Raw genomic sequence first — 25,828 nt, 5'->3', positions numbered from 1 at the left:
GAAATGTTCGGACTAATTGTGGTGTCACCGCCAGACACCACACTTGCTAGGTGGTAGCTTTAAATCGGCCGCGGTCCATTAGTACATGTCGGACCCGCGTGTCGCCACTGTCAGTAATTGTAGACCGAGCGCCACCACACGGCAGGTCTAGAGAGACGTACTAGGACTCGTCCCGGTTGTACGGATGACTTTGCTAGCGACTACACTGACGAAGCCTTTCTCTCATTTGCCGAGAGATAGTTAGAATAGCCTTCAGCTAAGTCCATGGCTACGACCTAGCAAGGCGCCATTAACCATTTCTAGAGAGAGTCTCACTTGTATCATCCAGAATGCTGTATACAAATGATGGATTAAAGTTAAGTATTTCACCAGCTACGTACTTTTCTTTATAGCATTCATTACGTATCCTGTTTCAGACCTACCGTCCACCTGCGTGAGTTGACGCGTGCATTTCGGCCTCCTCTATAAATTAGTGTACGTTGTGTTGGCTAATCTGCCGACACAACACTAGTCCACAATGCCGTCACCAAATGGTGCGTATAAGGAATTACTACTAGGACGCTTCAAATTCAAAACTGCATACTCTCTACAAGAAGTAATAAGCTTACACACTGATAAGCCAAAACAAAAAGACCACTGTGCACCGCGACAGTGGATGCTGCCTGGCGGCTTTGTGGGCACGTGACGCCGTAACAAAAGTATGTAAGCGGAGCAGACAGGGCAGATATGGGCTGCAAATGGAGAAATCCACTGAGATAAGCGATTTTGACAAAGGCTAGATAACCTGTGAACGTGCAATCCGAATGTTCACGTTCTACTGCCGTGACCATCTATGAAAAGAGATACCACTAGGCGCTATATGGTTGGACGTCCATGACTCTCCACAGGACGTGGGATTCGGAGGCTTGTCTGCTATGTATAGTAGGACAGGTGAGGATCTATGGCATCTGTTCCGAAAGTGCACAATGCTGGAGCACGAACAAATGTTTCGGAGCACACCGTTCATCTTGCATTGTTGACCATGGAGCTCCGCAGCAGGAGCACCCCTACGTGTTCGCATGTTGACACAACGGCGTCGTCAACTACGATTGCTTGGCCACGGGAGCATCGGGATTCGACTGTGCGTCAATGGAAACGTGTCGGCTCTTCGGGTGAATCACATTTTTGCTGGACTAGGTCGATGGTCGTCTCCACAAACGCCGTAATCGATTTTGACGGCGGCTCGAAACGTTTCTGCGCGCCACAAACGCAGGCTGGTTTGAGCCATTCTGCTGCGCTTGCACGGGACTTGTAGTAGTCGAAGACAAGCTGACAGTCGCGAAGCTACTGTACCTCTTCAAGCTCGATGTCTTCCCCGACGACGATGTCGTCATTCAGCAGTATAATTATCCGTGACCCGGAGCCAGAACCGTGCTACAGTCGTTTGATGTCTCGGTGACTAAATTCGCCAGATGTAAATCGTACGGAACCCACCGTGTCGCTATCGGGCGCTATCACTCAGTACACAAACTGGCGGCCTGTTATTTACGCGAATTACATGACCCATGCGTAAACATTTGCTGCCACATATCCCCGCAAACCTAAAAATAAACTGTCAGATCCGTGATACGCAGGATTTCGTTCTAAAGACGGAAACACAAGCTATTAAGCAGTTGGTCATAATGTTTTGGTTCATCAGTGTAAATGAAATTTGTGCTACATTCTAAATCATTTAAAAGTCTGCTAAATCATAAGACAAATATACCAAAAATATGTAATAAATTATAAGGGTAATATATTCTTATTTTAAATAAAATGAGATGGTATAGAGCGGTTCTAGGCGCTTATGTGCGGACCCACGCTGCTGCTTCGAATCCTGCCTCAGGCATGGATGTGTTTCACGCCCTTAGGTTAGTTAGGTTTAGGTAGCTTTAAGTCTAAGAGACTGATGACCTCAGATGTTAGGTCCCATAATGCTTGGAGCCATTTCAACCTTTTTTTTGAGATGGTATGATTAATTTGTTAAATTAGCACTGTATCTCATATATGTTATACGTAGATTTAGTTTTCGTGAGCTGTGACGTCCTCCTATAGCTCAACAAGCAGCTACAACTAGGTTGCGAGACGATCGGATCCAGTTGCCGAATTAATGATTCTTCATCTGTCACAATCACCAATTTGAATTCCGTTTTCAGGTGATTTACAACAATTCTGCATAGGGCTGGTTCCCTGTCTCTGCCTTGGAAGGGTGAACGCAACTGCACACGAAGAATACAATTCAGTCAGACGGCTCACATAACTTTACTGCCCCATCGTTACTGTTTGTTGTGATGATAGGAATTATCTCGTTCGTAGATGTAACACCTGCGAGAAATTGGATGGGACACTACGTGTTAGAAGCGGAGCTTCCTGTATGACAGGAAAAAAGTCCAGGAAAAACAGATGTGATTTCTGGCGTTCCCCGAGGTAGTGATATAGGCCTTCTGCTGTTACTTATCTTTATAAACGATTTAGGAGACAAACTGAGCAGCCGACTAAGGTTATTTGCAGATGACGCTGTCTTTTATACACCGGTAAAGTCGTCAAAAGATCAAAGCAAATTGCAAAATGATTTAGAAAAGATATCTGTATGGTGAAAAAATTGGTAATTGACCCTAAATAACGAAAATTATGAGGTGATTCACGTGAGTGCTAAAAGAAATCCGTTAAACTTTGGCTACGCAATGAACCAGTCAAATCTAAAGGCCGTAAATTCAACTAAATACCTAGGAATTACAATTACGAAAAATTTAAGTCTAAAGGAATACATACAAAATGTTGTGGGGAAGGCAAACACAAAACTGCTTTTTATTGGCATAAACCTTAAAAAATGTAACAGACCTATTGAAGAGAAAGCCTACACTATGCATGTCCGTCTTCTTTTAGTTTTAACTGAGCGGTGTGGGATCCTTACCAGATAGGATCGAGGGAGTACATTCAGAAAGTTCAAAGAATGGCAACACGTTTTGTATTATCGCGAAATAGGGGACAGAGTGTCACTGAAATAATCCATATTTTGGGGTGGACATTATTACAACATAGGCGTTTTTCGTTGTGGCAGAGTCTTCTCACGAAATTTAAAACCACAAATTTATACTCAGAATGTGAAAATATTTTGTTGACACCGACCTACATAGGAAGAAACGATCATCGTATTAAAATAAGGGAAATTAGAGCTCGCACGGAAGGGTATAGGTGTTTGTTTTTTCCGCGCGCTATACGAGATTGGAATAATAGATGATGATGATGATGATGATGTTTGGTTTGTGGGGCGCTCAACTGCGTGGTTATCAGCGCCCGTACAATTACCCAGTCTTTGCTCAGTCCAATTTCGCCACTTTCCTGGATGATGATGAAATGATGAGGACAACACGAACACCCAGTCATCTCGAGGCAGGTGAAAATCCCTAACCCCGCCGGGAATCGAACCCGGGACCCCGTGCTCGGGAAGCGAGAACGCTACCGCGAGACCACGAGCGGCGGACGGAATAATAGAGAATTATAGTGAAGGTGGTTCGATGAATCCTCTCTCAGGCACTTAAATGTATTTGCAGAGTATCCATGTAGATGTAGATGCAGATATAGACTTTTGAGAGCTACATGTCGTTTATTATGGAGAGATTATATCTGCAGGAAATTATATGTATCAAACGACATGCAGATGACAGTGCATCAGGAAATTAGTAATAAGTCATTTGCAAACAGTTTTGTACTTGCAGCATTTATATTTAACCCTTAGATACACATCATCTATGAAGTTTGATTGATATGCGTTGTAGTATAATAGTGATCCATTCGTTGAGTGCACTTGTTGAACAGATAACGTTTACGGTGTTAATTTTTGTAAATGGTAAATGCTATCAAATTAGCTGTGATCTGAAGTGCATAAATACTATGGAAATAATAGCTATAATAATATAAATTAATTACATCCCTGTAGCTGGCATACCTAAGCATTTTATTTGACATTTTTACAACGGAATATAATTAATGCCTAAATTGTCTGGTTACTGAATGTAATTAGTACCTACAAAATTTCCTCTTGAATGCAGAATTTGCGCACAATATCCAATAAAAGGATTACTTGCCAGCTACAGGAAGACAAATTAACTCACTTGTGGGAACAATCGGAGTGCGTCTTACCTGGTGATTAAAGGGAATTTGGTACAAATCTGCTCTTTACTTCGTTCGGTTTTATCAACTATGTAATCCGAATGTGGTGATTATAAATTAGCCGGCCGCGGTGGTCTAGCGGTTCTGGCGCTGCAGTCCGGAACCGAGGGACTGCTACGGTCGCAGGTTCGAATCCTGCCTCGAGCATGGGTGTGTGTGATGTCCTTAGGTTAGTTAGGTTTAAGTAGTTCTAAGTTCTAGGGGACTTATGACCTCAGATGTTGAGTCACATAGTGCTCAGAGCCATTTGAACCATTTGATTATAAATTGTGCCCTGTATCAGCGCCCACCTACCTGCATTTACACCTACATGTATCCTCCAGAAACTCTATACGATGTGTGGCATTACGTGTGTGGCATTAACATTTCCTCCTCTCGCCCCCTCCCCACTCCTTCCACTGTGCCATTCGCCAATGAAACTCTGGGAGAACGACAATCGGGAAACATATCAATATGGTGTCCGAAAGAACAGACACCATTGGTGATATTGCAGCTCTCGAAGAATGAAATTACAGTGAAATCGAGATCTTTGTAGCTGCTTACGGGATTTGATAAATATCAATGGCGACAGTTGAAAACTTGTGCCCCAACTGGGGCTCGAACCCGGCATCTCTTGCTCACATGGCAGATGCTCCATCCGACTGAGCCATCGAGGACACAGGTGTTAGAGCAATTGCGAGGACTTACATTTGTCGCGCTCACCGTGAGACCCATATTTCCAACTTATTGTCCATATACTAATTTGTAGTGCCCCTGCCCACTATACTCACTACTCACGGAAGTCGATCTACCGAATCTACATCTACTTCTACGTTTATACTCCGAAAGCCACCCAACGGCGTGTGGCGGAGTGCACTTTACGTGCCACTGTCATTACCTCCCTTTCCTGTTCCAGTCGCGTATGGTTCGCGGGAATAACGACTGCCGGAAAGCCTCCGTGCGCGCTCGAATCTCTCTAATTTTTCATTCCTGATCTCCTCGGGAGGTATAAGTAGGGGGAAGCAATATATTCGATACCTCATCCAGAAACGCACCCTCTCGAACCTGGACAGCAAGCTACACCGCGATGCAGAGCGCCTCTCTTGCAGAATCTGCTACTTGAGTTTGCTAAACATCTCCGTAACGCTATCACGCTTACCAAATAACCCTGTGACGAAACGCGCCGCTCTTCTTTGGATCTTCTCTATCTCCTCTGATAACCCGACCTGGTACGGATCCCACACTGATGAGCAATACTCAAGTATAGGTCGAACGAGTGTTTTGTAAGCCACCTCCCGTAAAAGTTTGAGCGATGTGAAAGCATCCGCTCTACAGATGATCATTGACCGGTAAGCCTCATCTATACGAATATGGTGTCTGAAAGAACAGACACCGGTGATCTTGCAGCTCTTGAAAAATGAAATTACATTTTCAACCGGCCACGTTGATATTTATCAACGCACGCAAGCAGATACAAAGATCTGGATTTAACTGTAATTTCATTAATCGGGAAACACTCCACAAGAGCACGAAATTTTCTGATTTACCCTGCACAGAAATTTCGAAAGAAGTATTTGGAAAGAAGTAACATGTTACATGACTGTTCTCGCAACCTTTGTTCTCAGACTTCTAACAATAAACTCTCTGTATCATACACCTCACTATTTATAGTGTCTGCCACTCGAGTTTACTAAGCATCGGTGTCACACTCGTGCTAAGTAAATGATGCTGTAACGAAATGAGCCAATCTCCTTTGGACCATCTTCAACATTATCAAATCAGATGTATCCGGATACAGCTGTGTAATGCGGAACTGACCACTAGATGTCATGAAAGGTGGAATCTCCGGTTAAAAATAAGGTGGGAAATATCGTTAGTAGAGAAGGGTGTTTCGGTCACGAGAGCACAACGAATTCGATCGTGGACTGATCACTGAATGTCCCCTGAGTGACAAATCCACCAAGGATATTTAAACCCTTGTATAGCTGCTTAAGTCGATTGTTAGTGATATGATTCTGGAATGTGAGTGTGAATGACAACCAGAGCTAAACCGAGACCAGGCAGACCTATGGCATAGATGGTCATGGACCATCTAGCATTGAGGACGGTGGCTGTGAAAAATCGCATGAAATCAGCGCAAGCAATGACTTCCGAGTTCCAAAACGTTACAGTGGCCCAGCTAGATAATGACTATGCGTAGGATGTTACAAAGAACGGAGTAGACTGGTTGAGCAGCTCCTCATAAACCACAGTTTCACCAGTCGAAACAAAGCGACGCTTGAGGAAGTGTCAGAGCGACGCCACTGGAGAGTGGACGACCGGTAACGAGTGATTTTGCGTGATTGGGCAGTCAGGTGGAAGCATTTGGGTTTGGTGAATGTATCATTATTCGTAGTATCATGAGTGAAGTGGGGAGGTTCAAATGGTCCAAATGGCTCTGAGCAGTATGGGACTTAACTTCTGAAGTCATCAGTCCCCTAGAACTTAGAACTACTTAAGCCCAACTAACCTAAGGACATCACACACATCCATGCCCGAGGCAGGATTCGAACATGCGACCGTAGCGGTCGCGCGTCTCCACACTGCAGCGCTTAGAACCGATCGGTCACTCAGGCCGGAGAAGTGGGGATGAACTGACATCACGGCAAGGGAGTATTTTTCGCTGTTATGGGGTTGTCCTCTTATTGCGCTTCAGGAAATGTTAATTGTGGCTATGTGTGAATTTATTCTACGTCATTGTGTACTGCATACAGAAGATAATCAGTACGGAAACGATGACTGATTGCATCTGAATGATAATGCATGAGCCGGCCGATGTGGCCGAGCGGTTCTAGGCGCTACAATCTGGAACCGCACGACCGCTACGGTCGCAAGTTCGACTCCTGCCTCGGGCATGGATGTGTGTGATGTCTTTAGGTTAGTTAGGTTTAAGTAGTTCTAAGTTCTAGCGGACTTATGACAACAGCAGTTGAGTCCCATAGTGCTCAGAGCCATTTGAACCATTTGATAATGCATGCTGTCAAAAAGTAACTTCTGCGAGGCAGTAGACTGTGGGCAACAACGCTCCTGAAATGGATTGGGCTCTCCAGAGTCCCGAACTGAACGCTATGTAAAACCTCTGGCATGAGCTAGACGGTTGACTTTGCTCCAGAACCTAGTGCCCAACATTACTACCTTCTCTGGTTACGGCTCTTGAAGGAGAATGAGTTACCATTCCACCAAAAACATTAATTCACCTCATTGAAAGTGTTCGCAATAGAGTTTAAGGCAGCACAAGGCCGAAGGGTGAACATACTCCACGTGAATTTTCACTAATATGTGTGTGGTTGCTTTTGATCGGAGTCTGCATCTCCCCTATTATTTCTATATGTGTTATGCCAGAGCCAAGGTAGCCCCTGAGGAACCGCAACCCATACTGCACCAGAGAGGACGGCGTTGTCTATGTCCAAGGCATATCAAAAGCACCATGGTAAACACTGACTATATACATAAAAGATAATGGAAATAGACATTCCGAGCACTACTTCCTGTAGGGGGAGCTCGAGCCACGGCCTGCAGGAAGTATCACTACGCCAAAACCTGATTGGATGGAGACAGCTATTTAGGGGCTAGAACCAGCCCCGAAGTTCAGCTCACTCTGGATGTCGACCCCACGGAGTTCGACTGCTGAAGATTACGTCTTCGTCTCTAAATTAGACTTTTACTAGTGTGTGTGTTACCACCAACCGTTGTGGAAAATTAGAAGTGAACTTTTGTTTGCCTCAATTAGGAGTCATTTACTGGCATCGTTATTGTTACCTTTCTTTTGCTGTTCAGTCATCAACCTTGAAAACTTACAGAAAAAAAAGTTGTGTTTGTGAAAAATTGCGGATTGTCAGTCACAACAATATGAGTACGCTACCGTAACGACTATCACTATGAATCGGTCAAATATAGGTCGCGAAGTTACCTTCTTTGTGAGTACAGTAAATTTCCCGAGGATTCTTCGAAACAATTTGTCAGCAATGCATACTTCTTTCAGCTTGTTTTTGTGACCTCTTCACTTTGCCACTTGAGACACTAGTCCTTAAAATTTTAGGGTTATTAATGGGCGTTTCTATGTGTAATACACTGAACCTGCTGACGTTGACAGCTGCCATTGTTGCACCAACCACGACGTCTCCCGGTCTTCACGTATTTCGCAACAGTATACTTTCATCGCGACTACCATATACAGGGTGTTCCCGTAAGAGGATGCAAAAATGTAATAGGACATAGATAATGCTCCACCGAACAATTTTAGGTGGGGAACTGAGGTCGGAGAAGCCAGATTAAGGAGATACAGAATTAAACCCGTCTACCGCTTTGTCTACCATTATTGTTTTCCAGTTTATTTACAACTAACACACATACAAGTTTATTTACATGTACTGTTTATTTACATGTACACCCGTAAGGTCGCTCTGTTGTATCGAGTTTACATTGTCCCTGTACAGAACGTGCTATGAATCAGAGGAGGACCCATTCATTACTCAGTGCTATTCAGAGACGTACACTACAGTACGATAGAGCAGTACAGCTACAGTTTCGCAGAATTCATTGACTTGCACCTTGTATATGGGGGAACATGTTGCAATGCTCTCGCTGCTGAAAGGCTGTGCAGGGAACGATTTTCTAACAGGCATCATCCGTCACGAGTACTGCTTATTTCTCTTGAATCGGGAGACTGGTTCACTGGAAACAAGAAACGAGGGACTTGGCAACATAAAGACCACTCGCACACCCGATTTTGAAGAAGAGGTGCTGAAACGTGTTGCAGCAGAACCCACTATAAGTACCGGCCACTGCGGCCGAGCGGTTCTAGGCGCTTCAGTCCGGAACCGCGCTGCTGCTACGGTCGCAGGTTCGAATCCTGCCTCGGGCATGGATGTGTGTGATGTCCTTAGGTTAGTTAGGTTTAAGTAGCTCTAATTCTAGGGGACTGATAACGTCAGATGTTAAATCCCAAAGGGCTTAGAGCCATTTGAACCACTACAAGTGCTCGAAGTACAGCACGTGAAATGGGCGCTGACGATACTAGCGTGCGGTGAGTGCCCCACGGACAACAATTACACCCATATCAGCCACAACGAGTACATGAACCAAGGGTCGCATTGTGTCGGAGGTTGCTCCAATAATGGATTGATCGATCAGATTTCCTTCAGATCATGCTGTTGGCTGATGAGGCCTCATTTGAACGTGATAGTATTTCGAACAGCAGGAATAGCCATGTGTTGCATGAGGAAAATCTTCACGTTGCAGTAGAATCACAACATAAATTACGTTTTTCTGTGAATATCCGGACCGGCATTGTAGGCGACTAACTCATTGGGCCATATCGTCTGTCTGACCGTCCGAACGTCCACCTGTACTTGACGTTCGTGCGAAGAGTTCTACCTGTGTTGTTTGAGAACATGATCTTCGCTGTTCGTGAGAGGATGTGGATACAACATGGCGGTGCACCGCCTCACTCAGTGTGGATGTCCGCAGCCGTCTGAGTGCTTTATTTCCTGGTCGCCGGATGGGAATGGGTGGTCCTATTCCATGGCCTGCGAGGGTCACCTGACATGAATGCGCTGGATTCTTTACTCTGGGGTATCTAAAGTCACTTGCGTATGACATCCCAGTGGGTGCAGAAATGGAATTAGTTGTCAGAATAGTAGCTGCCCGGACTGTGATTCGAAACGCGCTAGAGATATTTGTCACGGTGCGTCAGAAGCTTGTTTGCTGGTGTGATGCTCAGTTTCAGCGAATTTTGTAAGGTACAATACGAATGGTACGTTTATTGTGTTAATAACAGTAACTGTAACTAATATAAATAAAAAAGTACACAGTAATGTGTTTTCATTCCTGTTATCTCCTTCAGCTGGCTTCTCCGACCTCAGGTTTCCTACCTCAAATTGTTCAGTGGAGCATCCTCTGTGTCCTGTTAAATTTTTGCACGCTCTTATGGAAACACCTTGTACATAACTAGTTATCGGCGAACAGTCTAAGGGAGCTTCTAGCGTTACACGCCAGGTTATTTACACAAAGTACGCCGTCTTCAGGCCACAAGTGGCCCACCGGGACCATCCGACCGCAGTGTCTTCCTCTGCTGAGGATGCGAAATGGCTCTGAGCACTATGGGACTTAACATCTATGGTCATCAGTCCCCTAGAACTTAGAACTACTTAAACCTAACTAACCTAAGGACAGCACACAACACCCAGTCGTCACGAGGCAGAGAAAATCCCTGAACCCGCCGGGAATCGAACCCGGGAACCCGGGCGTGGGAAGCGAGAACGCTACCGCACGACCACGAGATGCGGACGCTGAGGATGCGGATAGGAGGGATGTGTGTGGTCAACACACGGCTCTCCCGGTCGTTATGATGGTTTTCTTTGACCAGAGCCGCTACTATTCGGTCGAGTAGCTCCTCAATTGGCATCAGGAGGCTGAGTGCACCCCGAAAAGTGGCAACAGCGCATGGCAGCCCGGATTGTCACCCATCCAAGTGCCGGCCACGCCCGACAGCGCTTAACTTCGGTGATCTGATGGGAACCGGTGTATCTACTGCGGCAAGGCCGTTGCCTTTATTTACACAAGAGAGCTTCTAAACGTAGCAGACCAAGTAAATTTTACTGAATGCTGTATTATCCTTCAAACAGATCCATGATTTTTTTCTACACGGTCACCGAGTCTCTAACAACGATCGAAACGATATACCAGCCGTTCCATTCCTCAACGACAGAAACTCGTTCCATGGTCGCGGAGCCACTAGAGAACCGTGGCATGAACGTCCTCATCGTGGAAAGAACTGCACCTGCTGCGAATTCGTTCCCCGATTGCTTCGACATAATCGTCTGTCGTCGATGTCGATGGTCTTCATTCCCGATCAGCATCACCCGCGTCCATGCGGCTTCGGTTAAATTGTTGGCACAATTTCGCTACAGCTGTTCGCGACACTGCGTTTTGTTCATATACCATCAGAATATCACAGTGAGTTTGTGTGCTATTTAGACGTTTTGATAGCAAAAACAGTTCTGTCCTGCGTACTTCGGCTTTGAACTACGTTTCCACTTGCCACCCCATTTCACTCCGCTACTGTGAAGCGCATGTTATTCGCAAGGCAGCAGAAATGTGGCTGCAGGGAACCCAGAACATGTCTTCTCTTCTGATAACGAGCCATTCTCGTTGTGGAAAGCTCTTAGTGTGGGGCTACATATTTTATTTAGTTTTTGAAGTCACTTCGTGTATATCATGAACAGAAATATCCCTATTACACTTACTTGAAGAATTCGGAAAGTTAATTTTACATTGATGATTTTTCACATTAAGGACGATATATTGAATTCTATCAGTTAAAAAGTCCTGAATCAGTTCATGATAAAAACTTACTAAAGCTAAGATCGCATTAATATTTCTCTACTTACAACAAACGGTTTCGGTAGACTTTGTTGTCATCTTCGGTTTTTTTAAAAGGTGTTCATTTTGAGTTGGAACCTCACACCAAGTTATTTTAGTGGATAAAATGTAGCAAGTTATAGAAAAATTTGCAGTTAAAATATTTGAAATAATATAGCCATGTCCACATGTGTAGCGCTCACAGATGATTGTTACGACACAAAAATCACAGTGAACAATAAAATAAAGAGTATCACATCTTTTACGTTAGATGGACATGTTGTAACCACTGAAGATCCACCTTATGCAGGGTATAAGTTGCAACGAACATGTCCAACTAACGTAAAGAGATGTACTACTGTCATCTTTATGACGTTACAATCATCTGTGAGCCAAAGATACGAGGGTAAGTCAATTATTATCCGCAAAATAGTTATAAAATTTTATTGTAATCAAATAGGAAACTTACAAGAACATCATTTTTGACATAGTCTAGTTGCGTTTCAACGCACTTGGTCCATCGTTGTACAAGCTTACTGATGTCCTCATAAAAGAAGGTTCTCGATTGAGCTGCTAGTCAGGAATGCACCGCTTCTTTCACTGCTTCGTCCGAGGCAAATCGACGGCCCATTAATGCTTGTTTGAGTGGACAAAACAAGTCATAGTCAGAAGGGGCAAGATCGGAACTATATGGAGGATGATCCAGTACTTCAAATTTGAGTTTCTGGAGCGTTTCAGAAGTGTGGGCAGCAATATGCGGATGGGCATTGTCGTGCAACAACACAACACCTTTTGACAGCAGTCCTCGGCCTTTGCTTCGAATTGCAGGCTTTAGCCTGGCAGTAAGCGTCTCACTTTAATGTGTAATGTTTATTGTTGTGCTTCTTTCCCCATAATGTTCCAATACTGGACCTTTGCGTCCCAGAATACCGTAAGCATGAGTTTCCTGCGGACGGTTGGGTCTTGAACTTTTTCTTGGACGGCGAATTTGGATGTTTCCATTCAATGCTATGCCGTTTACTCTCCGGCTCGTTGTGATGGATCCCTGTTTCGTCACCAATAATGATCCTGTCTAAGAAGTTGTGCACTTCGTTACCATAGCGATCCAAATGTTTTATGCAGATGTTGAATCGCGTTTGTTTATGCAACTGTGAGACTGGTTTTGGCACCCATATTGCCCAAACTTTATGAAACCAAATCTGTTGTGGATGATTTCGTAGGCTGAACCGTGACGAATTTGCAGACGATGTGCCACTTCGTCAATAGTTAATCGTCTGTCTAAGAGAATAATTTCACGTGAACACTCAATGGTTTCTCCATTTGTGGCGGTAAACGGTCTCCCATCTCCTTCATCGTGCGTAACACTTCTGCGACCATTTCGGAATTTTTCAAATGGTTCAAATAGCTCTGAGCACTATGGGACTCAATATCTTCGGTCATAAGTCCCCTAGAACTTAGAACTACTTAAACCTAACTAACCTAAGGACATCACACACACTCATGCCCGAGGCAGGATTCGAACCTGCGACCGTAGCAGTCCCGCGGTTCCGGACTGCAGCGCCAGAACCGCTAGACCACCGCGGCCGGCGGAATTTTTCAATCCAGTCGCAGACACTCCGTTGTGGCAAAACACTGTTCCCGTACTGTACCGAAAGTCTTCGCGAAATTTCAGCCTCTGATACGCCTTCCGACCACAAAAAACCGATCACTGAACGTTGCTCTTCTTTGGTGCAAATAAACAGCGCAGCAGCCTTGATTAACAGCACGGCAGCGACAACGAAACTAACCTAGCACCTTGAAAATTGCAAAGATATAACAACAAATAAACAAAGCATGCTTCATCAACGTAAAACAGCAGTACTATCAACATAAACAAGAATATAACTAAATTGCGGATAATAATTGACTTACCCTCGTATATGGACATGGTCGTATGCACAATGTGACTTTTGATTTTAAATGTTTTATTTATGATAAACTTTTCTATAATATGCTACATATTATCCACTAACATACAACTTGGCGTGAGATTTTTCAACTCAGAATGGACACGTTTTATTACAAAAATGTTTGAGGACCTGAAGACGACAGCAAAATCTGTCGAAACCTTGTTGTAAATGAAGAAATATTTATGCGGTCTTGGCTTTAGAACGTTTTTATCAAGTAAAACAGATCGCTTCTTACGATTTCTCAACATGAGAAAGTTCAATCAACTCATGATGCTGCTCCAGTATTTAGTCGGTTGGTTGGTCGATTTCGGGAGAGGGGACCAAACGGCGAGGTCATCGGTCCCATCGCATTATGGAAGGATGGGGAAGGAAGTCGACCGTGCCCTTTCAATGCAACCATTTGACTGGAGCCATTTATGCAAGCCACGTAAACCTAAATCAGGACTGCCAGTCGCTCGTTTGAACCGTCGTCTTCCCGAATGCGAACACAGTTTGCTAACCACTGCGCCATCTCGCTCGGTGATAATTAGTAACCACGCACTTTTGATTACTCAACGACCGTGCGGAACTTCGTAGGTAACTAACCGTGGTGCTAACTCCCTCCAGCACAACGAGTCTAGTCACCTAAATCCAGACACAAAAGTCCTGATTCATCGACTGTAACCCAGTATAGTGCGCGTGAAGTTTATAGCCGGCCTGGATTCGGTGCGGCCGCCGATCCGGTGTTCTCGCAGAGAGTGGCCAACTCGTTACGGATTAAGCTGCAGCGGAGAGCCAGAGTGTGCAGCATGAGATGTTAATGGTGGTGGCATTGATTTGCTGCCACGTGCTGTAACATGCAGTGACGTGGATGTGGCCTATGGGCGTGGCGCGAAGTGCGCTGTAAGCGGCGTGCTTACGTGTGCACCCAGGTGACGCCTTGTGCAGCGCTTTAAAGCGGCTGTGGGGTCACACTAACTGATATTAACAGTCGTGCAGTGGGAAGAAGGCCACGACCCGTAGCGTGTCAAGGTGCGTCACGAAATGTGTCAAGTTTTAAACGTCAGTAAACTTTCTTAACATTTATATTGCTGTGTTTCCATCTGTGACTGTATCAAAATATCTAGAAAAAAATTCTATTCTTGGAGCTGATGTTGTTGCACCTAGACGTATGCGGAACTCCATAGCCACCCGCTGTCGAGAAAGACGAACAACCAAGGTATTTCGCATGTTTTAAAAGATAAAGCACTACTGCATCAGATACGCTACTGGCCATCAAAATTGCTATACCACGAAGATGACGTGCTACAGACTCAAAATTTAACCGACAGGAAGAAGATGCTGTGATGTGCAAACGATTAGCTTTTCATAGCATTCACACAAGGTTGGCGCCGGTGGCGACACCTCCAACGTGCTGACATCAAGAAAGTTTCCAACCGATTTCTCATACACAAACAGCAGTTGACAGGCGTTGCCTGGTGAAACGTTGTTGTTATGCCTCGTGTAGGGGGGAGGGATGCGTAACATCACGTTTCCGACTTTGATAAAGGTCGGATTATAGCCTATCGCGATTGCGGTTTATCATAACGCGACATTGCTGCGCGCGTTGGTGGAGATCCAATGACTGTTTGCAGAAAATGGAATCGGTGGGCTCAGGAGGGTAATTCGGAGCGCCGTGCTGGATACCAACGGCCTCGTATCACTAGCAGTCGATATGACCGGCATCTTATCCGCATGGCTGTAACGGATCGTGCAGTCACATCTCGATCCCTGAGTCAACAGATGGAGACGTTTGCAAGACAACAACCATCTGCACGAACAGTTCGACGACGTTAGCAGCAGCTTGGACTATCAGCTGGGAGACCATGGCTGCGGTTATCCTTGACGCTGCATCACAGACAGGAGCGCCTGCGATGGTGTACTCAACGACGAACCTGGGTGCACGAATGGCCGTCCGTTGTCAAAGTCGCTTATCTCAATGGATTTCCCCATTTGCAGCCCATATCTTCGCTAGGGTGTTCCCCCGACGTATCTCCTCCATTTACATACAGTTTTTTAAGGCGTCACATGCCCGCAACACCACCAGCAGCGTCCAACGTCGCAGCCATAATGTTTTGGCTGTTAATTGTATATACTTGTTCAACGAATTCATGAAGGCTGCAGAACACAGTAAGTATAAACCGCTACAGAAACGAGTCACGCTAAGAATGAAATAAAGAATAAAGGAACATACAATACTAGCCATTAAAATTGCTACACCAAGAAAAAATGCAGATGATACACGGGTATTCATTGGACAAATATATTACACTAGAACTGACATGTGATTACATTTTCACGCAATTTGGGTGCATAGATCCTGAGAAATCAGTACCCAGAACAACCACCTCTGGCCGTAATAACGGCCTTGATACGCCTGGGCATTGAGTCAAGCAGAGCTTGGATGGCGTGTACATGTACAGCTGCCCATGCAGCTTCAACACGATACCACAGTTCATCAAGAGTAGTGACTGGCGTATTGTGACGAGCCAGTTTCTCGGCCACCATTCACCAGACGTTTTCAATTGGTGAGAGATTTGGAGAATGCGCTGGCCAGGGCAACAGTCGAACATTTTCTGTATCCAGAAAGGTCCGTACAGGACCTGCAATATGCGGTCGTGCATTATCCTGCTGAAATGTAGGGTTTCGCAGAGATCGAATGAATGGTAGAGCCACGGGTCCTAACACATCTGAAATGTAAAGTCCACTGTTCAAATTGCCGTCTATGCGAACAAGGGGTGACCGAGACGTGTAACCAATGGCACCCCATACCATCACGCCGGGTGATACGCCAGTATGGCGATGACGAATGACGATGACGAATACACAATGCGTTCACGGCGATGTCGCCAAACACGGATGCGACCATCATGATGCTGTAAACAGAACCTGGATTCATCAGAAGAAATGACGTTTTGCCACACACACACACACACACACACACACACACACACACACACACACATTCCCGGGCAGAGGAAATCCCCTCCGACTGGGAATCGAACACGTGATCCAATGATTATGCATCAGCAATGGTAACCAAAAACCAATGCCTTTTGACACTCATCAGCAATTTTGTAACGATGAGTGATGGTGACGGCACTAAAATAAAATGTACGGATATGGTGTCTGTTCTTTCGGACATGTATATATAAGTATATAGTTCTGGAAATACTTGCTATGACCTTCTTCTTCTGTGCGGATGCACACACATTACCGGAACTCTTACGGGACTTGGTAAGAATGTCTTACATGAGTAATGAGTGTGTTGGGTAGGGACACTACGAATGTAGTGTGTGGACATCTAAGTGAGACTGTGGGTCTCGTGGGAGGCGTGCGCGAGGTATTCCCTGCAGTCGCACTATCTTCTGTGCCCTCGGTGGCTCAGATGGATGGAGCGTCTGCCATTTATGCAGGAGACCCCGGGTTCGAATCCCGGTCGGGGCACACATTTTCACCTGTCCCCGTTGGTATATATCAACGCCCGTCAGCAGCTGAAGGTATTAATACATATAATTCTAAGATAGAATGTGGTCTCTATAAAATTATTAAATAGCGTTAAACTATCGAAAAAGAAAAATAAATAATTTGTATTTCGGTGTTGCGCAAACTTTGTAACATTCGTACGTGCAATAACGTCAGCTGCCCTCACGCTTCTCCCTGTTACCTGCGGCAGCGCTTACATATCACAATCAAATACAGCCTCACTAAAAGCCTCCTACGTTCTACATGTAAAAGGACAACTTCTTCCTGTTTATCGTACAGAATTTAAAGGACGTTGCTGTCGTGAGTCTTCAATCGGCTCAGTAGCTATAAGAGACGCATGACTCAGCAGCTAAAATGTGACGGGCTTGTGGCTGATAATAGAAGTATGAATTCAACGTGCTGAACCTTGTGTAAGTACTTGAATAGTATTAAATAGAGGATATCAAACATTAAAGTCCGCCCCCGGTAGCTGAGTGGTCAGCGCGACAGACTGTCAATCCTAATGGTTCAAATGGCTCTGAGCACTATGGGACTCAACTGCTGTGGTCATAAGTCCCCTAGAACTTAGAACTACTTAAACCTAACTAACCTAAGGACATCACACACATCCATGCCCGAGGCAGGATTCGAACCTGCGACCGTAGTGGTCGTGCGGTTCCAGACTGTAGCTCCTTTAACCGCTCGGCCATTCCGGCCGGCTCAATCCTAATGGCCCGGGTTCGGTTCCCGGCTGGGTCGGATGTTTTCTCCGCTCAGGCACTGGGTGCTGTGTTGTCCTAATCATCATCACGTCATCCCCATCGACGCGCAAGTCGCCGAAGTGGCGTCAAATCGAAAGATTTGCACCAGGCGAGCGGTCTACCCAACGGGAGGCCCTTGTCACACGACTTCATCATCATCATCAAACAATAAAGCATGTTCACAAATATGATTTAAGTTCAGAAGCCAATAGCTTTTTCAAAGCGGAATTATTGGCCCATATTTCTCGCTATAGTCTTTGAAATAAAAGCATCTTTCACGACCCACTTTCTAGAGTAGCCTATTTTCTTTCTCAGCGTTCGGGTTATCTGGATACCAAATTTCGTCAAAATCGGTTCGGTGGCTCAGTCGTGGAAATGAGCGTACGGCATTGTGGGCCGAGAGTCTCCCATTCGGGGAACTTCGGCCACCGAGGGAAAGTACGTATTGCATTCGACGCCACATTGGGCGACTTGCGCGTCGGAGATGGGGATGAAATGATGATGAGGACAACACAACACTAAGTCCCTGAGCGGAGAAAATCTCCTGTTCCAGCAGGGAATCGAACCCGGGCCCCTTGGCGTGGCATTCTTCTGCGCTGACCACTCAGCTAACGGGGACGGACGGTTCAGTCGTAAGGACGTAACAGAGTTACTATCGCATTTAGAATATTAGTATGGATATGGATAATACACGACTGCATTGGAGCAACTCTCGGAATAAGATATTTGGGGAATTGACTGGCCTGCCCGTTCCCTCGTCCTAAATCCCATCGAACACGTGTGGGATGCGTTGGGGATACTTACTTCGGCACGTCCACAGGTACCAACGAACATCCAGCAGCTGTCAATCGGGCTGGTGAAGCATTCGAACTCCCTGCCGCAGAAACTCCTGATCAAACTTGTGGCCTGTGTGGGAGCACTTTGCAGGGCGTGCTCCGCCATCCATAGTGGTCAGACACCCTATTAAGAACCACGTCCCACCTTTGTAATGTGCAGGGAGTCATCAGTGTAAATATTGTTTTTGAATAAACGTGGCATTTCTGTTCGTCTCTTTGCTAATTTGTTCCGCCTCTCTTCTGTATTATACTGTTGCAGTTCCTACCATGCATTGTCCACGTTTCATTGAGATATCTTACTTGGCAGCGACACAGTGTGCGAAAATTATTTTCGTCGTTATGTTCTACGCACCAATGTACACAGGGTGTTTCACAACGTTTTGACTATTTCAAATGTGAATAAAAGGCGCTAAAAAGAAGGTACAGTAATGGTGGCGCCGTATATTAGTAGTACGCATTGTCAAATTTCATCCCACAAATAGGTCAGTAATTATGTCGTACTGGCCGAAGCAAAATCGTGCGTTTACGGTTGAATGCTATTTTCCCCACAGGAGTATTTGTCCTGAGCGTGCAACGCGAGTATTTCAAGGTTAGGCGTGACATTGGATTCCTGATCGTGGCACAATATTGAATTGCCAGAATGCGATTTTCACTCTGCAGCGGAGTGTGCGCTGATATGAAACTTCCCGGCAGATTAAAACTGTGTGCCCGACCGAGACTCGAATTCGGGACCTTTGCCTTTCGCGGACAAGTGCTCTACCATCTGAGCTACCGAAGCACGACTCACGCCCGGTACCCACAGCCTTACTTCTGCCAGTATCTCGTCTCCTACCTTCCAAACTTTAGGAAGTTTAAATATTGAATTGGTTAAGAAACTTCCGTGCAACTACCAGCGAATCGAAAGTCAATCGGCCCTCGGACAACAGTCCAAACTCCCGAGAACATCGAACGTGGGTGTAGCAGGTTGCAAGCAAGCTCACTCATTCGTTATGAAAACCTGGTTCCAAGAAGATGACGCGCCAGGCCACAATTCCAACAGGACTTTGTAAGTTCTTTGTGAAGCATCTGGTTATCGCACAATTTCCAAACCCGCTTGTGTGGGGCGGTCGCCCTGCTCACCTGTTTTCACTTTGCCAATCTTTTACAGAAGGAGTTACTTGAAGGCGAGAATGTATTCCGACCGACCGAGAAGTTTGCAGTAATTTAAAGAATGAATTCGCAATGAAACTTTCAGAATTGCTGCAGCAGTTGCAAAAGTTGTGTACGAAAAGTAGGTCAAACGCCTCGAGTATTGTGTAGCTGCGAATAGTCGTAATTTGTCCGATGTAGTATGTCACAAGTAAACTTAAAAAACTGTTAAACCTTATGCCAAATGTTCACCATTGTTTCGCGATTAGTTTGTGTGACATAAAGAGTCGCCCTTTTATATTCTCGAGGCATTGTGCCAACTTCGCATTACTTGTTTGCCCTCTGAACAAATACACCCTGTAAACAATGAAGACTCAAATAAACTGGTACACCTGCCTAATATCGTGTAGGACCTGCGCCAGTACGCAGAAGTGCCGCAACACGACGTACCATGGACTCGACTGATATCTGAAGTAGTGCTGGAGGGAATTGACACCATGAATCTTGTAGGGCTGTCCATAAACCCTTGAGAGTACGAAGAGGTGGTGGTCTCTTCTGAAGAGCACGTTTGCAAGTCGCCCCAGATATCCTCAATAATGTCTGGGAAGTTTGGTGGCCAGAGGAAGTGTTTAAACTCAGAAGAGTGTTCCTGGAGCCGCTCTGTAGCACTTCTGGACATTTGGGGTATCGCATTGTCCTGCTGGTATCGCCCAAGTTCGTCACAATGCATGTTGTTGTTGTTGTTGTGGTCTTCAGTCCTGAGACTGGTTTGATGCAGCTCTCCATGCTACTCTATCCTGTGCAAGCTTCTTCATCTCCCAGTATCTACTGCAACCTACATCCTTCTGAATCTGCTTAGTGTATTCATCTCTTGGTCTCCCTCTACGATTTTTACCCTCCACACTGCCCTCCAATGCTAAATTTGTGATCCCTTGATGCCTCAAAACATGTCCTACCAACCGATCCCTTCTTCTAGTCAAGTTGTGCCACAAACTTCTCTTCTCCCCAATCCTATTCAATACCTCCTCATTAGTTACGTGATCTACCCACCTTATCTTCAGCATTCTTCTGTAGCACCACATTTCGAAAGCTTCTATTCTCTTCTTGTCCAAACTAGTTATCGTCCATGTTTCACTTCCATACATGGCTACACTCCATACAAATACTTTCAGAAACGACTTCCTGACACTTAAATCTATACTCGATGTTAACAAATTCCTCTTCTTGAGAAACGCTTTCCTTGCCATTGCCAGTCTACATTTTATATCCTCTCTACTTCGACCATCATTGGTTATTTTACTCCCTAAATAGCAAAACTCCTTTACTACTTTAAGTGTCTCATTTCCTAATCTAATTCCCTCAGCATCACCCGACTTAATTTGACTACATTCCATTATCCTCGTTTTGCTTTTGTTGATGTTCATCTTATATCCTCCTTTCAAGACACTGTCCATTCCGTTCAACTGCTCTTCCAAGTCCTTTGCTGTCTCTGACAGAATTACAATGTCATCGGCGAACCTCAAAGTTTTTACTTCTTCTCCATGAATTTTAATACCTACTCCGAATTTTTCTTTTGTTTCCTTTACTGCTTGCTCAATATACAGATTGAATAACATCGGGGAGAGGCTACAACCCTGTCTTACTCCTTTCCCAACCACTGCTTCCCTTTCATGCCCCTCGACTCTTATAACTGCCATCTGGTTTCTGTACAAACTGTAAATAGCCTTTCGTTCCCTGTATTTTACCCCTGCCACCTTCAGAATTTGAAAGAGAGTATTCCAGTTAACATTGTCAAAAGCTTTCTCTAAGTCTACAAATGCTAGAAACGTAGGTTTGCCTTTTCTTAATCTTTCTTCCAAGATAAGTCGTAAGGTCAGTATTGCCTCACGTGTTCCAACATTTCTACGGAATCCAAACTGATCTTCCCCGAGGTCGGCTTCTACCAATTTTTCCATTCGTCTGTAAAGAATTCGCGTTAGTATTTTGCAGCTGTGACTTATTAAACTGATAGTTCGGTAATTTTCACATCTGTCAACACCTGCTTTCTTTGGGATTGGAATTATTATATTCTTCTTGAAGTCTGAGGGTATTTCGCCTGTCTCATACATCGTGCTCACCAGATGGTAGAGTTTTGTCATGACTGGCTCTCCCGAGGCCATCAGTAGTTCAAATGGAATGTTGTCTACTCCCGGGGCCTTGTTTCGACTCAGGTCTTTCAGTGCTCTGTCAAATTCTTCACGCAGTATCTTATCACCCATTTCGTCTTCATCTACATCCTCTTCCATTTCCATAATATTGTCCTCAAGTACATCGCCCTTGTATAAACCCTCTATATACTCCTTCCACCTTTCTGCCTTCCCTTCTTTGCTTAGAACTGGGTTGCCATCTGAGCTCTTGATATTCATACAAGTGGTTCTCTTCTCTGCAAAGGTCTCTTTAATTTTCCTGTAGGCAGTATCTATCTTACCCCTAGTGAGACAAGCCTCTACATCCTTACATTTGTCCTCTAGCCGTCCCTGCTTAGCCATTTTGCACTTCCTGTCGATATCATTTTTGAGACGTCTGTATTCCTTTTTGCCTGCTTCATTTACTGCATTTTTGTATTTTCTCCTTTCATCAATTAAATTCAATATTTCTTGTGTTACCCAAGGATTTCTATTAGCCCTCGTCTTTTTACCTACTTGATCCTCTGCTGCCTTCACTACTTCATCCCTCAGAGCTACCCATTCTTCTTCTACTGTATTTCTTTCCCCCATTCCTGTCAATTGTTCCCTTATGCTCTCCCTGAAACTCTCTACAACCTCTGGTTCTTTCAGTTTATCCAGGTCCCATCTCCTTAAATTCCCACCTTTTTGCAGTTTCTTCAGTTTCAATCTGCAGTTCATAACCAATAGATTGTGGTCAGAATCCGCATCTGCCCCAGGAAACGTCTTACAATTTAAAACCTGGTTCCTAAATCTCTGTCTTACCATTATATAATCTATCTGATACCTACTAGTATCTCCAGGATTCTTCCAGGTATACAACCTTCTTTTATGATTCTTGAACCAAGTGTTGGCTATGATTAGGTTATGCTCTGTGCAAAATTCTACAAGGCGGCTTCCTCTTTCATTCCTTACCCCCAATCCATAATCACCTACTATGTTTCCTTCTCTCCCTTTTCCTACACTCGAATTCCAGTCACCCATGACTATTAAATTTTCGTCTCCTTTCACTACCTGAATAATTTCTTTTATCTCGTCATACATTTCATCTATTTCTTCATCATCTGCAGAGGTAGTTGGCATATAAACTTGTACTACTGTAGTAGGCATGGGCTTTGTGTCTATCTTGGCCACAATAATGCGTTCACTATGCTGTTTGTAGTAGCTAACCCGCACTCCTATTTTTTTATTCATTATTAAACCTACTCCTGCATTACCCCTATTTGATTTTGTATTTATAACCCTGTAATCACCCGACCAAAAGTCTTGTTCCTCCTGCCACCGAACTTCACTAATTCCCACTATATCTAACTTTAACCTATCCATTTCCCTTTTTAAATTTTCTAACCTACCTGCCCGATTAAGGGATCTAACATTCCACGCTCCGATCCGTAGAACGCCAGTTTTCTTTCTCCTGATAACGCCGTCCTCCTGAGTAGTCCCCGCCCGGAGATCCGAATGGGGGACTATTTTACCTCCGGAATATTTTACCCAAGAGGACGCCATCATCATTTAATCATACAGTAGAGCTGCATGTCCTCGGGAAAAATTACGGCTGTAGTTTCCCCTTGCTTTCAGCCGTTCGCAGTACCAGCACAGCAAGGCCGTTTTGGTTAATGTTACAAGGCCAGATCAGTCAATCATCCAGACTGTTGCCCCTGCAACTACTGAAAAGGCTGCTGCCCCTCTTCAGGAACCACATGTTTGTCTGGCCTCTCAACAGATACCCCTCCGTTGTGGTTGCACCTACGGTACGGCCATCTGTATCGCTGAGGCACGCAAGCCTCCCCACCAGCGGCAAGGTCCATGGTTCATGGGGGGGAATGCATAATGGACATAAATACACTCCTGGAAATGGAAAAAAGAACACATTGACACCGGTGTGTCAGACCCACCATACTTGCTCCGGACACTGCGAGAGGGCTGTACAAGCAATGATCACACGCACGGCACAGCGGACACACCAGGAACCGCGGTGTTGGCCGTCGAATGGCGCTAGCTGCGCAGCATTTGTGCACCGCCGCCGTCAGTGTCAGCCAGTTTGCCGTGGCATACGGAGCTCCATCGCAGTCTTTAACACTGGTAGCATGCCGCGACAGCGTTGACGTGAACCGTATGTGCAGTTGACGGACTTTGAGCGAGGGCGTATAGTGGGCATGCGGGAGGCCGGGTGGACGTACCGCCGAATTGCTCAACACGTGGGGCGTGAGGTCTCCACAGTACATCGATGTTGTCGCCAGTGGTCGGCGGAAGGTGCACGTGCCCGTCGACCTGGGACCGGACCGCAGCGACGCACGGATGCACGCCAAGACCGTAGGATCCTACGCAGTGCCGTAGGGGACCGCACCGCCACTTCCCAGCAAATTAGGGACACTGTTGCTCCTGGGGTATCGGCGAGGACCATTCGCAACCGTCTCCATGAAGCTGGGCTACGGTCCCGCACACCGTTAGGCCGTCTTCCGCTCACGCCCCAACTTCGTGCAGCCCGCCTCCAGTGGTGTCGCGACAGGCGTGAATGGAGGGACGAATGGAGACGTGTCGTCTTCAGCGATGAGAGTCGCTTCTGCCTTGGTGCCAATGATGGTCGTATGCGTGTTTGGCGCCGTGCAGGTGAGCGCCACAATCAGGACTGCATACGACCGAGGCACACAGGGCCAACACCCGGCATCATGGTGTGGGGAGCGATCTCCTACACTGGCCGTACACCACTGGTGATCGTCGAGGGGACACTGAATAGTGCACGGTACATCCAAACCGTCATCGAACCCATCGTTCTACCATTCCTAGACCGGCAAGGGAACTTGCTGTTCCAACAGGACAATGCACGTCCGCATGTATCCCGTGCCACCCAACGTGCTCTAGAAGGTGTAAGTCAACTACCCTGGCCAGCAAGATCTCCGGATCTGTCCCCCATTGAGCATGTTTGGGACTGGATGAAGCGTCGTCTCACGCGGTCTGCACGTCCAGCACGAACGCTGGTCCAACTGAGGCGCCAGGTGGAAATGGCATGGCAAGCCGTTCCACAGGACTACATCCAGCATCTCTACGATCGTCTCCATGGGAGAATAGCAGCCTGCATTGCTGCGAAAGGTGGATATACACTGTACTAGTGCCGACATTGTGCATGCTCTGTTGCCTGTGTCTATGTGCCTGTGGTTCTGTCAGTGTAATCATGTGATGTATCTGACCCCAGGAATGTGTCAATAAAGTTTCCCCTTCCTGGGACAATGAATTCACGGTGTTCTTATTTCAATCTCCAGGAGTGTAGATGCAGGTGATCAGGCAGGATACTTACATACGTATCACCTGTCCGAGTCGCATCTAGACGTATCAGGAATCCCATATTAGTCCCTGCAGGGCTGTCCGTAAATCCATAAGAGTACGATGGGGTGGAGACCTCCTTTGAATAGCACGTTGCAAGGCAACCCAGATATTGTCAATAATGCTCATGTCTGGGGAGTTTGATGGCCAGTGGAAGTGTTTAAACTCAAAAAAGTGTCGCTGGAGCCACTCTATAGCTATTCTGGACGTGTAGGGTGTCGCATTCCCCTCCTGGAATCGTCCAAGTCCGTCGGAATGCACAATGGACATGTATGGATGCAGGTGATCAGGATGCTTACGTACGTGTCACCTGTCAGACTCGTATGTATACGCATCAGTGATCTCATAATACTCCAACTGTTCACGCCCCACACCATTAAAGAGCCTCCACCAGCTTGAACAGTCCCCTGTTGACATGCAGGATCCATGGATTCGTGAGGCAGTCTCCATACCTGTACACGTCCGTTCGCTCGACACAATTTGAAACAAGACTCGTCCGACCAGGCAACATGTTACCAGTCGTCAACAGTCCAATGTCGGTTTCGACGGGCCCAGGCAAGGCGTAAAGCTTTGTG

General features: G+C 45.7%; 1 non-coding gene and 1 pseudogene across 1 annotated transcript; one reads left to right on the top strand and one right to left on the bottom strand.

Moving 5' to 3' along the window:
• Positions 1 to 10,641: 10,641 nt before the first annotated feature.
• LOC126177561 (5S ribosomal RNA) lies at positions 10,642 to 10,759 on the bottom strand (annotated as a pseudogene).
• A 6,151-nt stretch (positions 10,760 to 16,910) lies between these two features.
• On the top strand, positions 16,911 to 16,985 carry Trnak-uuu (transfer RNA lysine (anticodon UUU)). Its single transcript has one exon. It is a non-coding gene; the product is annotated as a tRNA-Lys (tRNA).
• The last annotated feature ends 8,843 nt before the right edge of the window (positions 16,986 to 25,828 follow it).

Source organism: Schistocerca cancellata, chromosome 3 (genome assembly GCF_023864275.1).
Source record: "Schistocerca cancellata isolate TAMUIC-IGC-003103 chromosome 3, iqSchCanc2.1, whole genome shotgun sequence".
Classification (NCBI taxonomy): Eukaryota; Metazoa; Arthropoda; class Insecta; order Orthoptera; family Acrididae; genus Schistocerca; species Schistocerca cancellata.
The sequence above is the reverse complement of the archived record's forward strand: the minus strand, read 5'-3'. Positions and strand labels throughout refer to the sequence as shown.